Genomic DNA, 12,061 nt, shown 5'->3' with positions numbered 1-12,061 from the left:
TGTGGGCCCGGCACCCCCACCCGTGTGACACGGAGATGCTCCGGGTGGGGTGGTTCCACTGGATTTACGAGCCCCCAGAGCAGATGCTGTGGGAGGCTCTGCCTTTCCCACCCTGGGAATTGTGCTGAGGTGGCGTTGGGGGCTGGGCTATTACTGGCTGAGAGAAAGAGACAAAGAAAACCCCAACCACAAGGCCCAGGCTTGGGGGCAGGCCGGGGATGCACCAGCTGTCGGGGCGGGCTGTGGGTGCCGGGGGAGTGCTGGAGAGTTCCGGGGGCGCAGGCGGCCCTCCCTAGGGCTGCTTGGCTGTGGGGGGAACGCTGGCTCCCACAAGCCCTTAGGGGCCTTAAAACCTGGCTCCTGCTTGGAAGTTCTTCTAAAGGGCTCTTCTTGACAACAGCCATCGGCCCCAAGGTCGCAGCCACATTAACCCAGGGTCTCAGGTTTCATCTGCATCTGGGAAGGCTGAGCTCTGGGCCTCCCAGGAGCCTCTGGACTGAGCTGAGAGGTGGGCTGGGTGGTTTGGGGGAGGGGAGAAAGAACACCTCCCGTGCAGGGGAAGCCACCGTTTTAATTGAGGTCCTACTACGTGACAAGCATACGTCATTCTCATCTATGAGGGAGGCGATGCTGTTAACCATTTTACAGATGAGGAAACTGAGGCTCAGAGAGGTGAAGCTACTGACCTAAGATCACAAAGCTAGTAAGTGGCAGAGCTGGGATTTGAGCCCAGGTCTGTTGGCAACAAAGTCCATGCTGACGTCTTTCCCTCCCTCCCTCCTCGTCACCTCCAGAATCACCCATCTCATGGCCTCTTTACATTCCAAGCTGGGTATTCCACCAGCCTCTCTAGCTTAACAGGTGGAGGTGGTCTGAGCTGCCACCAGCCCTTGTGTGGATTATTGTCACAGTCTGCGGCTTCCCTCCTTGTCCCCATGGTCTGTTTCCTCTCAGCCACCAGCCCAAGGGATGCTTTTAAGATCTAAGACGGATTACATCTGCTCAGACCCTGCATGGCTTTCTGTTCACACAGAGCAAAACCAGGAGTCATTACAATGGCAGCAAGGCCAACCGTGATGGGGACCCCGATGTCTCAAGACCTCATCACCTGCCACACACCCACTCTCTCTGGTCTGGGCACACAGGCCTCCTTCATGTGCTTTACACTCACGTGGCACAGTCTGCCTCAGGGCCTTTGCATGACTCCCTCCCTCTGCCTGGAGAACAATTACCCTCTCCTCCACGTCCTCATGCTCACTCCCTCCTTCAAACACCTCCTTCTGCTCAGTGTCGCCTTATCAGAGGGCCCTGCCCTGCCCCTTGTTCTGTTCAGCCCCCTGTGTCCCCTCTCGGCTCCAGGCCCAGTGAGTTTTCAGAGCACTGATCACCTCCTGACAAGCTGTGTATTTGTTTGTTCGTGGCCGGCCTCTCCCCTCCAGAGAGGACCCCCAGGAGAATAGGGACTTCATGCTGTTCCCCGACACCAGGAGCAGTTCTGGCTGTAGAGTGGGCTCCAGAAACTTGCTTCGTGAACGCGTCTCCGTCTGCATCTGTCTGTGTCCATATCTGTCTCTATAGCTGTTTCTGTGTCTGTGTCTCTCTGCTGTATCTGTATCTGTGTGGGTGTCTGTCTGTATGTGTATCTATATAGATAAATAGCTTAGGGTGGTTTTAAACAAATGCACCCTCTTCTGTAACTCGGTCTCACCTCTCGCTCTGTGCTGGCTCTTAGCTTCCTTGTAGATAGACCAGCAGTTCTCAGCTGCAGGCGATTTGTGCCCCAGGAGACGTCTGGCAACGTCAGGAGACATCTGTGATGATCTCGCCGGGCGATGGAGGGGGTGATACTCGGCATCTGGCGGGTGGAGGCCAGGGATGCTGTTAAACCCCTCCAGTGCACAGGCCAGGCCCACCACAAAGAATGACCCAGCCCCGAATGTCACCAGTGCCAAGACTGAGAAGCCCTAATGTAGATGTGGCATTCTTCTCTACGACAGCACAGTCCACAGAATAAATGTACCACAATTTATGTCACACTTGCATCCCGATGAACGGTGAGGCTATTTCCATTTCCTTACCCCTGTCAACAATGCTTCAGGGAGTGTCTCGTGCGGGCCTCCCTGGGCACCTGTGCAGGTATCTCCTGAGGACAGAGAAAGAGCAGAGGGTCAAAGGAGGACACACCCCTTTGCAATGGGGAGGGCCCTGCCAAGTCGCCCTGCACACAGGTCGTGCCAGTGCACATCTGGCCCAGCATGGGCAGGCACCGATGCCCACCTGTGCTGCGGGCACCCGTGTCCGCACCTGCTCCAGAGGAATCTTGGCACAGTGCGCCCACCGGAGGGAGACGAGGCTTGTGCCGAGAACAGAGCCAAGGGGGCCACTTTGGCTCTTTCCCTTTTGGGGCCAGCTCCTCCCCACGCCTCTCTGTGGGAGCTCAGAGCTCAGCTCTGCCACTTATCAGCTCTGCGATCTGGGCAAGCCGCTTCCCCCTCTGTGCCTCAGTTTCTCCATGTGTAAAGTCGAGCTAATCAGAGCAGTCCCCGCTCGAGGAGTGTTGGGGATGAAATTAGTTATGACTGGTAACTGTTAATAAAGACCCTCCGGGCTGCTAGCGCTCCCCGAACATGGGCTCTTCCTGTGTCGGTCCTTTAAGGACAGCTGTTGGCATTATTTATAAAGCTGAACAGTTGGAAGCAGCCAGATGTCCCGCCGTAGGGGAAACACCGAGTGCTTTATGGGGCGCCCCCACGGAGTCTGCGAGCCCGGCGTCAGCTCTGTCGTGGTCCCGCTCGGGTTGCCGGAACGAAAACCAGAGATGGAGCTTCAAGAACAGGCGTTTCCTTCTCGCAGCTCTGGAGGCGGGAGGTCCAAGATCAGGGCTTCCTGGCGAGGGCTCTCTCCCGGCTTGCAGGCGGCCGCCGTCTTACTCTGTCCATGGGTCTCTTCCTCGGTGTGTGCGCGTGGAGAGAGCGCGCATGCGAGCTCCTGGTGTCCCTTCTCGTAAGGACACCAGGCCTTTCAGATCGGGACCCCACTTCATGACCTCATTTAACCTTCATCACCCCCTTTACTAGGCTGCATCTCCAAATAGACATACAATGGGGGCGGGACTTCAGCGTATGAATTCTGGGGAGATACATGCATTCAGTCCGTAGCAGGGTTAATTATCCTGAAGTGCCAAGATTGAGAATGTTCTACTTGCCACCTCACCCACAAATGGCGTGCAGTTATAGAGAAAGAAAGTTTTATTTTTGCTCATTAAAAAGAATGATTCTGGGACTTCGCCAGAGGAAAGGCCTGGAATGGGTGGGCAGGAGGAGGTGTGTGTGGCCCCCTGGCCTCTCCGTCCGTCAGTCGGCTTTCCTCTCCTCCCGGGAGCATCTCAGGCAGCAGGGAAATGACAGTCCTGGGCCAGCTTGCCCGCCGTCTGCCTCCCTGTCCAATGTCTGGGGTGGCGGCTCCGTCCGCCCCTTCCCTTCTTGGGGCCCAGCACCTGGGAGGGCACCGGGGCCATAGCAGGTGCAGATGGGCAGGAAACGGGGCTACGGTCTGTCCTGAAGTATCAGCAGTGTCACGGGGACTGGGAGGGAGCGTGGGAACGATGTCAAACTGTCTCTTGCTTAGGTTTGTGACACAAAAACTGGGGAAAGTTGAAATGGGTTGTGTATAGATTTCCCCAAAGGCCAAACTGGTGACTTCACTAGTTCCTGGTACGGCGGTGAAGAGGAGGTTTAATCAACCTGAAGGGGCGGGGGGCGCGGAGGATGGTGCAAACACTGCTTGTAATCGATGTCCCCCCAGGGGCCCCGGCAGAGACGACCCAATCCACACATCCCCTACATGCTCTGAGAATCCACCACGAGGACCAGACAAGAGAGCTTTTTAATTATTCATGATTCGCACTTTATCTCAGTTTAGAAAAGAAAAGCTAATACCAGCGGCCATTTTTGCTGCATCCTCGGGTTCCACTCTGAAACCCGCTCTGGGCTCTGGTTTCAGATTTGTGATTTCAACCCTGCGATGACCCTGCGACCCCTTGGCCTTCGGGTACCAGGGGTTGGTGCAGCCTGTCATGGACAAGCGAGGTGGCCCCACGTCCCCATCTGCCGCTGGGGAGCGCACGCTGGGAAGGGCCAGGCCGCCGGGCCACCGTCACACAGCCGGACGTGGTAGAACTGATGCTTGAACAGGTGGGGACCCCAGCACCCCAAAACCTGTGCTTCCTCATGTGAAATCCTGTTCCCTTCACCTGAGGGTCTTTTGAGAATCAACAGGCCCCACCAAACAAGAAAAGTCAGAAAGCCACAGGTGTCAGACGGACCCCACGCGGTCACTGGAGAGAACGCGGCCCGAGAGAGGGTCCTGGCTCCGGTCCTGGTTCTGCTGTGGACGAGCTGTGTGGCCCTGGGGCTGTCCCTCTGCTTCTAGGGCTCTCAGTGTCCCCTGAGATTAGGTCAATCTTCCCAAAGGTGACGTGTATGAGACTGGCTGTTTGTGCGGTGACTTCAGGGCACACAGAGGAACAGTCGTTATGTTAATTGCTATGTCACCATTGTCCTGTGTTGAAACACACACTAGCAGAGGCTAACGCTTCCATCAGCAGTTCTGACGATTAAGCACAGAACCACCTGGAAAGCGTGTCAAAATGCAGATTGCTGGGCCCCCCCCAGCACTTCTGATGCAGTGGGGCTGGGTGGGGCCCGAGGATCTGCCTTTCCCACAAGGCCTCAGGTGGTGCTGATACTGCTGGTCCGGGGACCCACCTTGAAAATGGCTGGGTAGCATCATACTCCCCGGCTGCTGTGTGCTCAATGGTGTGCTGGAGCCAGCTAGAACCGGCTTACAGGAGCCACTTGCACTGGTCCCTTCCCAGCTCCACGTTTATAGCTTGAAATCAGCCGTGATGCAAGCATTTACATGGTAAGTGGGAAATCGGCAAAGACTGCCCATCGGGGCGCCCCTCAGAACCAGCTGATAACCATCTACCAGCTCGCACTGCGGGCCCAGGCCTGTTCTAAGCACTTCGCATATGTCCGCTCACTTAATCCTTTCGGCCACCCTATGCAGTCCATGCTACCGTTATTCCTGTTCTAGAGGTGGAAACGGGCGCCCAGGAAGTTTAAGTAACTTGCCCAGGGTCACACAGCGGTAGAGGACTCAGGAGCCCGGACCTTCTGGACCTGCTGCGCGTGTTATTAATGACTGAGCTGCACGGCTCCTCAGGACCCCGTTGCATGGATATTGCCTCTGGGAAGGCCAAGAAAAAAGAAACCACGGCGGGTTGATTCTTAAAAATATGCACTAAATACTAGTACTGCTGTGTTGCAGACAACAGAGTTAGCTCAGATGGCAGGTGGGCTTTCCCGGGCTTGTTTATAAGGGAAGCCGTGCCCTCCTTTGGAGAAAAGAAGCCAGAACACTTCCACAGTGGGGAGAGTTCACACCGTGGATGAGCGGGGCTGGTGGCAGAGGCCTGTGCTCAACAAGCAGGGGGCTCTTGAGGATCAATGAGTTCAGATGATGTTTCTAGATGAGATGAGCATTATGCCTTTGACTTTTTTTTTGTGAGGAAGACTAACCCTGAGCTAAAGTTCGCCACCAATCCTCCTCTTTTTGTTGAAGACTGGCCCTGAGCTAACATCCATGCCCATCTTCCTCCACTTTATATGTGGGATGCCTAACACAACATGGCTTGACAAGCGGTGCCATGTCTGCACCCGGGATCCGAAATGGCAAACCCCGGGCGGCCAAAGCAGAGCATGAGAGCTTACCTGCTGTGCCACTGGGCTGGCCCCTGGCTTTGACTTTTAAATAGTGATGCAAGCTCAAACTTGTCCTAAAATTTGGATCTGTGCACATTCCTTTGAGATCTTATCAATGTAAAAATGGAAAACCAAGGAGATTTTAGAAATCCGCCCTAGGTAGGGCCTGGCAGTGGGAAAATCTGTCAGGGAGGCCTTGAACGGAGAGGGCTGTGAGATGCCGTGGGCCGAGTCCTGCCAGCTCTGCTGGTTTGCGAGGACCCAGCCGTGGGCTTTTCGTGGGGAAAGTGAAAGCAGGACCAGAACAGCAGGACCAGACCCAGCGTTGAACGCACGCCTCGGAGGTGCTGGGTGTTTTGTGGGCATTAATTGCTTATATGACATTATAGGCATTAAACGTCTGCCGACTGAGGCTCAGGGAAGCTAATAGAGAAATAACAGAGAAATCCAGAAGTCACCATCGGGACTCTCCGACCTCAGATTCCTGAAAAGCTCCTGTGGGTATGAAGTTTAGGCTGGAATCTGAAGGCTGAGGAGGTGTTTTCCACGGAAGATCTGGGGCATTTGGAGGAGAAATGTGACTGGCTGAATAATGGCCCCCTAAGATGTCCGGGTCCTAACCTCTGGGACCTGTGTGTTTCTTATATGGCCAAAGGGACTTTGTGGGTGTGATTAAGTTGCGATTCTTGACGTGGGGGATGCTTGACATTATCCTGGATTATCCAGGCGGACTCTAAGTGTGATCGCAGGTATCCTTATCCAATGGAGGCAGAGGAATATTGAACTACAGAAGTAGATGTGATGACGAAAGTAGGAGATTGGAGTGACGCAGCCACAAGCCAAGGGATGCTGGCAGCTGCAGGAAGTCAGAAGAGGTGAGGAGCCGATTCTTCCCGGAGCCTCCAGAAGGAACCAGCCCTGTGACACCTTGATTTTAGCTGAGTGAGACTCATTTCAGACTTCTGAGCTCCAGAGCTGAGAATAAATCTGTGCTGTTTTAAGCCACTGTATTTGTGGTCGTTATAACAGCGTGCAGTAAAGGATTAACCTCGACCCGCCTGCACTTTGTCCTGGGAGGTGACCCCAAAGCCCTTGGAATACGCTGCCTAAGAGTGTCCTTGTCTACCTGGGGCCTTGGCCACACTGTGTGGTCAATGCCAACAATGTGACTTGCACTGGGGGCCTGGGCCCTACACTGTCAGCTGGACCCCCGGAGGCGCTGGAGGTTGAGGTCAGTCATGCAGTTGGTCAGCCACGTCTACGGGACTGAGTCCCGGTAAAGACTCTGGACCTGAAGGCTGGGGGGAGCTTCCCTGTTTGGCAGTATCGGAGCGTGTTGTCACTCATCAGCGCTGGGAGAAATAAGTGCTGTCCACACGACTCCTTTGGGAGGGGATCCCGGACGCTGGCCAGGGCATGGTGTCACCCGGACTCCACCCCACGTGCCTCTTCCCGTGGCTGAGGTTACCCTGCGTCCCTGCCCTCTAGTCAGCTGCAACCGTAAGTACGCTGGCTTTTCTGAGTTCCGTGAGTCCTTCCAGCAAATGATCGAGCCTGAGGGTGGTCTTGGGAAACGCGCAGCTGGTGCAGGAGGGGATGTGGTCTTGGGACTCCCAAACTTTGCAGCAGCAACAGGAAAGCACTGCTCCGGGCAAAGGCCCCGTGGTAGGAAGGGCATGGTATGGGTGGGCAGCTGTCACTAAGTCAGTGTAGCTGGGAGACAGAGAGTGTTGGGGGGGGGGTCTGCCAGCCACGGGGACACAGGGACAGCATCTCCAGCACTGACATGGTGGGCACTCGTCACCCGACTCTGATGGCTAGTTTCCCCGGCAGCCATGCCCTGCTGGAGATGGATAGCTGGGGCCTCCGGAACCAGGCCATGAAACACGGCCCCCTCGCCTCCCTGCCTGGCCCCATCCCTGAGATCCAGACTGTCCGGGGATGTTCCCTGGGCTCCTCTCAGAACTCTGGCCATTGGAAAATGTTCACACTGAGTCAGCTTCGGACAGATGTCCGCCAGGCACGTCTCACCATAAAGGAATCCGGGTTCATTCCGGTGGATGTACTCCAGCCTCGTGTCCTGGGGCAGCCTGAGCCCCAGCCCCTCAAGGTGCTGACACTCTCGTCATGAGACTGCTCTGGGCGGATGGAGACACCAGGAGCATCACCGAGAACCGCACCCCTTTTGGGGGCCCTCGCCCTGGGCCCCACACTGCTGTGAGCCGCCCTCCCTCCGCTGCCGTCCTCACCATCACTTTCTGGGGCGAGTGGCGGTTGTTCCCATTTCACAGATGAGGGCCTGAGGCTCGGGGGGCAGTAACTGACCCTGGTAAGTGACACAGATGCAACTGGAATCCGGGTCTGACTCCACAGCCCGACTCTCAGCCCCCAGGGTGCTGCCTGTGGATCAGCAGGGGGGCAGCTTCGACGTCCTAGAAAACTGCCGCTTCACCCACGGGTTCCAAAATGGTTTCTGAGTGCCCTACATGCCAGACCCTGGGGGCTGGGGATGTGGCGGCTGACTTAGTTTGGGCCCCCAACCAGCGGAACCAGAGGCAAGTATTCGAATGTGAGCGGTTTATTTGGGAGGTGGCCCGAGGTACGGAAGCAGGGGTGCGGGGTGGAGGTTGGGGGGACGACAGGGGAGGGAAGCAGCCCACAACGGGCACGGTTGTGGAGTCAGTGACCCCCACAGGAACGGGGGCTCAGTCCCCCTGGGGAGGCTGCCCTGCGGGACACACTTGAGCGTCTTCCCACCCTAGATCCAGGCAGCTGAGCGCTGCCCTCCGCTCCCTCAGGCGTCGGCTCAGGGACCTCAGCCCTCAGCACTTCCCATGGCCAAGCGGGTCCCGGCCAAAGGGGCTGCCAGGCAGAGAAACACGGGTGCTGGTGGTGGAGGGCAGGGGGACATCACATGATCAAGGGCAGTCGGGGGGCGTAGAGAGGCAAAGAGACAGGGTCTGGGGGGCATGTGGCTAACATACAATTAACATACGATTAACAAGGGGGTTACAAACTCAGGCTCTGGGGCCAGACGGGGATCACAAAGGAGCAAATGGTCTGGGTGGGGACCAGGGTGACCAACCGGTCTGTTTTGCCCTAGGACTGTCCACTTTTAAAACTGAAAGCCACACATCCGAGGTAATTCAGGGTGGTCGGTCCCCCCTATAGTGGGGACCGTGATACCGTGCAAAGCAGGTGCTCCCTCTGAAGTGACAGTCACCACCTTGCTGAGTGAACTTGGTCATGTTGCGAATGTGGCTCGATTTTGCCAGATCATCTAATATTTTAAGAAGAGCCAGAAACCTGGGTTTTGTGTGAAATCTCCCAAATTTAGTTGTTTGGAATTAATCCACACTTATAAAGCTCTGGGTGGGCCCAATAGTGTGCGTCCAGGGCGTGGTGGGGACAGCTTCTCCCGTAAAGAGGTCAGAGGTGACAACTTTGGTGAGCAAGATGCACACAGGACCCAGGGCAGAGCCGTTCGTCCTTTGACATTTTGCCCTCCGGGCTGCATGTGATGGGGGACGGGCCACTTCTGGGTGCCCATGAGGGAGCCCACAGGGCAAGGACGGCCTGCCTCTGAGTCTAAAAGCCCCCGTGGTGAAGGGGAGCTGGGCACCCGAGTCCAAGTCCTCATTTCCCAAAAGAGGCACAGAGATGGGAGAATCTTGTCTGAGGCCACACAGCAAACCGTGTACCACCACAGGTCACCCATCCCAGCTTTTTCTGACCCTGACCCTCACATCCCAGCCCAAACGCGGGCGGTCCCTTCCTCCTAGCCGCCCCATCCATTGTTTCTATTGCAGGGTCTCAGATTCTTCTCCAATGCAGGCACCAGGGACTGACAAGAAACAAGATGCTCCGTCGAGTGGGAGAGGCCATGGCACATAGCTGCTCTCGAGGTTTTGTTAGGGAGACCGGCCCAACTAAAGAAAGCTGCTGGCTGGCTTCTGTTTCAAAACGAGGAGCTAGTAAAACCTTGTCATGAGAAGGAGGGTAAATATATCCTTTTCCTAGTCTGTTTTTCAAGAAGCCTGTTATGGAGAGAAGCCAGATCTCTGATGCTGCTTTAACACACAATTACTTTAATCACAGAAGTGTGGGATTCTCTGCAGCCTAGACCCTTGGTTCTGAGTCCTTTCAAATGCAAGCCCTCTGCTTTATGCAAAAACGGAAAGTGTGGGAGCTGTTAGAGCTGTTAAGAACTACCCACCCCCCCAACGGGGGCGAGCTTAACGGGCAGCGGGGTACTTATTGGAAGAGGCACCAGTCACTCCTGCTGACCAAGGGCAGCAGGGCCTCAGGAGGGAGTCCGACCAGAGGGAAGGCCATCAGGGACTCTGGTAATGTCCTTTCTCCATCTTCTGTCACTGCCGACCTGCTTGCTCTCCTCTGTCCATGTGGTAGACGGCTACCCCTCAACATCTAAAATGACGAGCCACCAACCCAGGACACAACCTGGTGGAGGCATGTGCTCAGGGCAAGAATCTGATTGGCCCAGATCGAGTCAGGTGACCACCCCTGGTCCCATCAGCTCTGGTCAGAGCAGCTGACTTGCCAGGTGCAATTATGGCCACCAGGGTCCCTGCTTGGGAGGAGGGGGAGCAGAGTCCTGGGGAGGTGGGGGGGTGGGCTCGAGGACTGAGCCCCGAGCTGTGCTTTCCAACATCTGGTGATTCAGAAAATGTCCAAGGATGAAAGGCTACTGCAGTTTTAAGACAGCAGTGGTCGAGCCTCTGTTTTATTCCTTACAGCCGCGTTTACATGACTTTGTGAAATAGCAAATGTATGCTGGAACTGTTTTTAAATTCTGTTCGCTGGTGGGTTTGCAGACCCCTTGCAAGGACCCACCCACAGGCTGAAGTTAAGGAACGGAAGCCTCAGGCAGCTTGCTTTGTTATCATCCTATCAGCCTCTCTCCGAGGGACGCCCTCCTGCCCTGGCCCAGGAGAGGAAGAGGTTGTCCCGTCAGCTTTTTAGACGGCCCCTCTGAGCTGGAATCATCCCCACAAAGCCCAGAGGCAAGGAGGACGCACCTCTCGTTTTCTCTGACTCCTAAACAGTGTGAGGAGCCAGGAGTGGAGACAGGAGGGGAAGGGAGGAAATAGGAACAAGGCTTCCCTGTGGCCACCAGCCGGAGGCGCAGCACGTGGCTCATCGTCCACCGCTGGCTCCTCACGCACTCCCAGCCTCGCCTGCTACATCAGCGTTGAGTCATGCCATTCATGGATTCGTTCGTGCAGGGACTGCCAAGCCCACACTCAGCCCTGGGCACTGGGCGGATGAGAAAACCCGCCGTCATGGTGCTGAGAGAGCCCTGTGGTGTGAGGGGGCCAGGGTGCCGGGGCTGCAGGAGCCCGGGGAAGGAGCAGTCAGAGGTCAGAGATGAGGCGCCGTTTGAGCAGGCCTTGAAAGGTGCATTCGTTCATTCATTCATTCGGTCACCCGATACTTAGTGTCAACCGCATGCAGACATTGTTCTGGCTGCTGGGCATACAGGTGGAGCTCAATAACAAGGTTGCCACCCTCCCCTCCCAGAGCTGCCAGGCTCGGGAACCGAATTCATCAGGTGGGGATGAGGGGAAGCCAGCTGCCAGCATCTGGGTCGACAAGACTCAGCGGGAAAGACTGTCGGTGAGAACTGCCGCGCCGGGCTGGCCCCAAGGGAAACAGTGGCTCCGCTGGCATTTATTGAGCACCTGCTGCCTGCCTGCACTGTGCTCAGAGCTTTCCTGACCTTCTCACCCAGGCTTCACAACAGTCCTCCTGGGTGGGCGCTCGCATCTTCCCCGCTTTTCAGACAAGGAAACTGAGGCTTAATGACCAGAAGTGACTTGGACCCGCTTCCATCTGAGTGTTTGCCCAGCACATTTGTCCCCAGTCCATTATGGTTCTTTGTCCAGCTGGTGCCCTCGCTGGAGGGCAAGGACATCACCCGAACACAGAGGGTGCTTACGGCGTGTTCGTGGGTGCGGGGGACTCGTGTCTTCCCTGCTCCCCGCTCCCCAGCCCCCCGGCCCTCCTCGCTCAGGGCTAGCCCTCTGTGAGGGCTCCTGCCACCCGGGAAGCCGCAGTGAGGTGGCAGGACCGGTGAGAGTGAAGCTGCGCCCTTCCAGGGGAAGGGAAGTGATGACGGGAGGGAAGCTTCCTGGTGGAATTTCAGGCATCAAATTGGGGGGAATACTTGAAGCCCCCACTTTCCTTGCCCCCTCCCCCCAGAACTGGCTGCAGTAAGAGGATCTGGGCGGTGGAAGGAGTTGAACTCAGGATTTCCCGTTTCCGTTTTACTGGGA

Source organism: Equus przewalskii, chromosome 3 (genome assembly GCF_037783145.1).
Source record: "Equus przewalskii isolate Varuska chromosome 3, EquPr2, whole genome shotgun sequence".
NCBI lineage: Eukaryota > Metazoa > Chordata > Mammalia > Perissodactyla > Equidae > Equus > Equus przewalskii.
The sequence above is the reverse complement of the archived record's forward strand: the minus strand, read 5'-3'. Positions refer to the sequence as shown.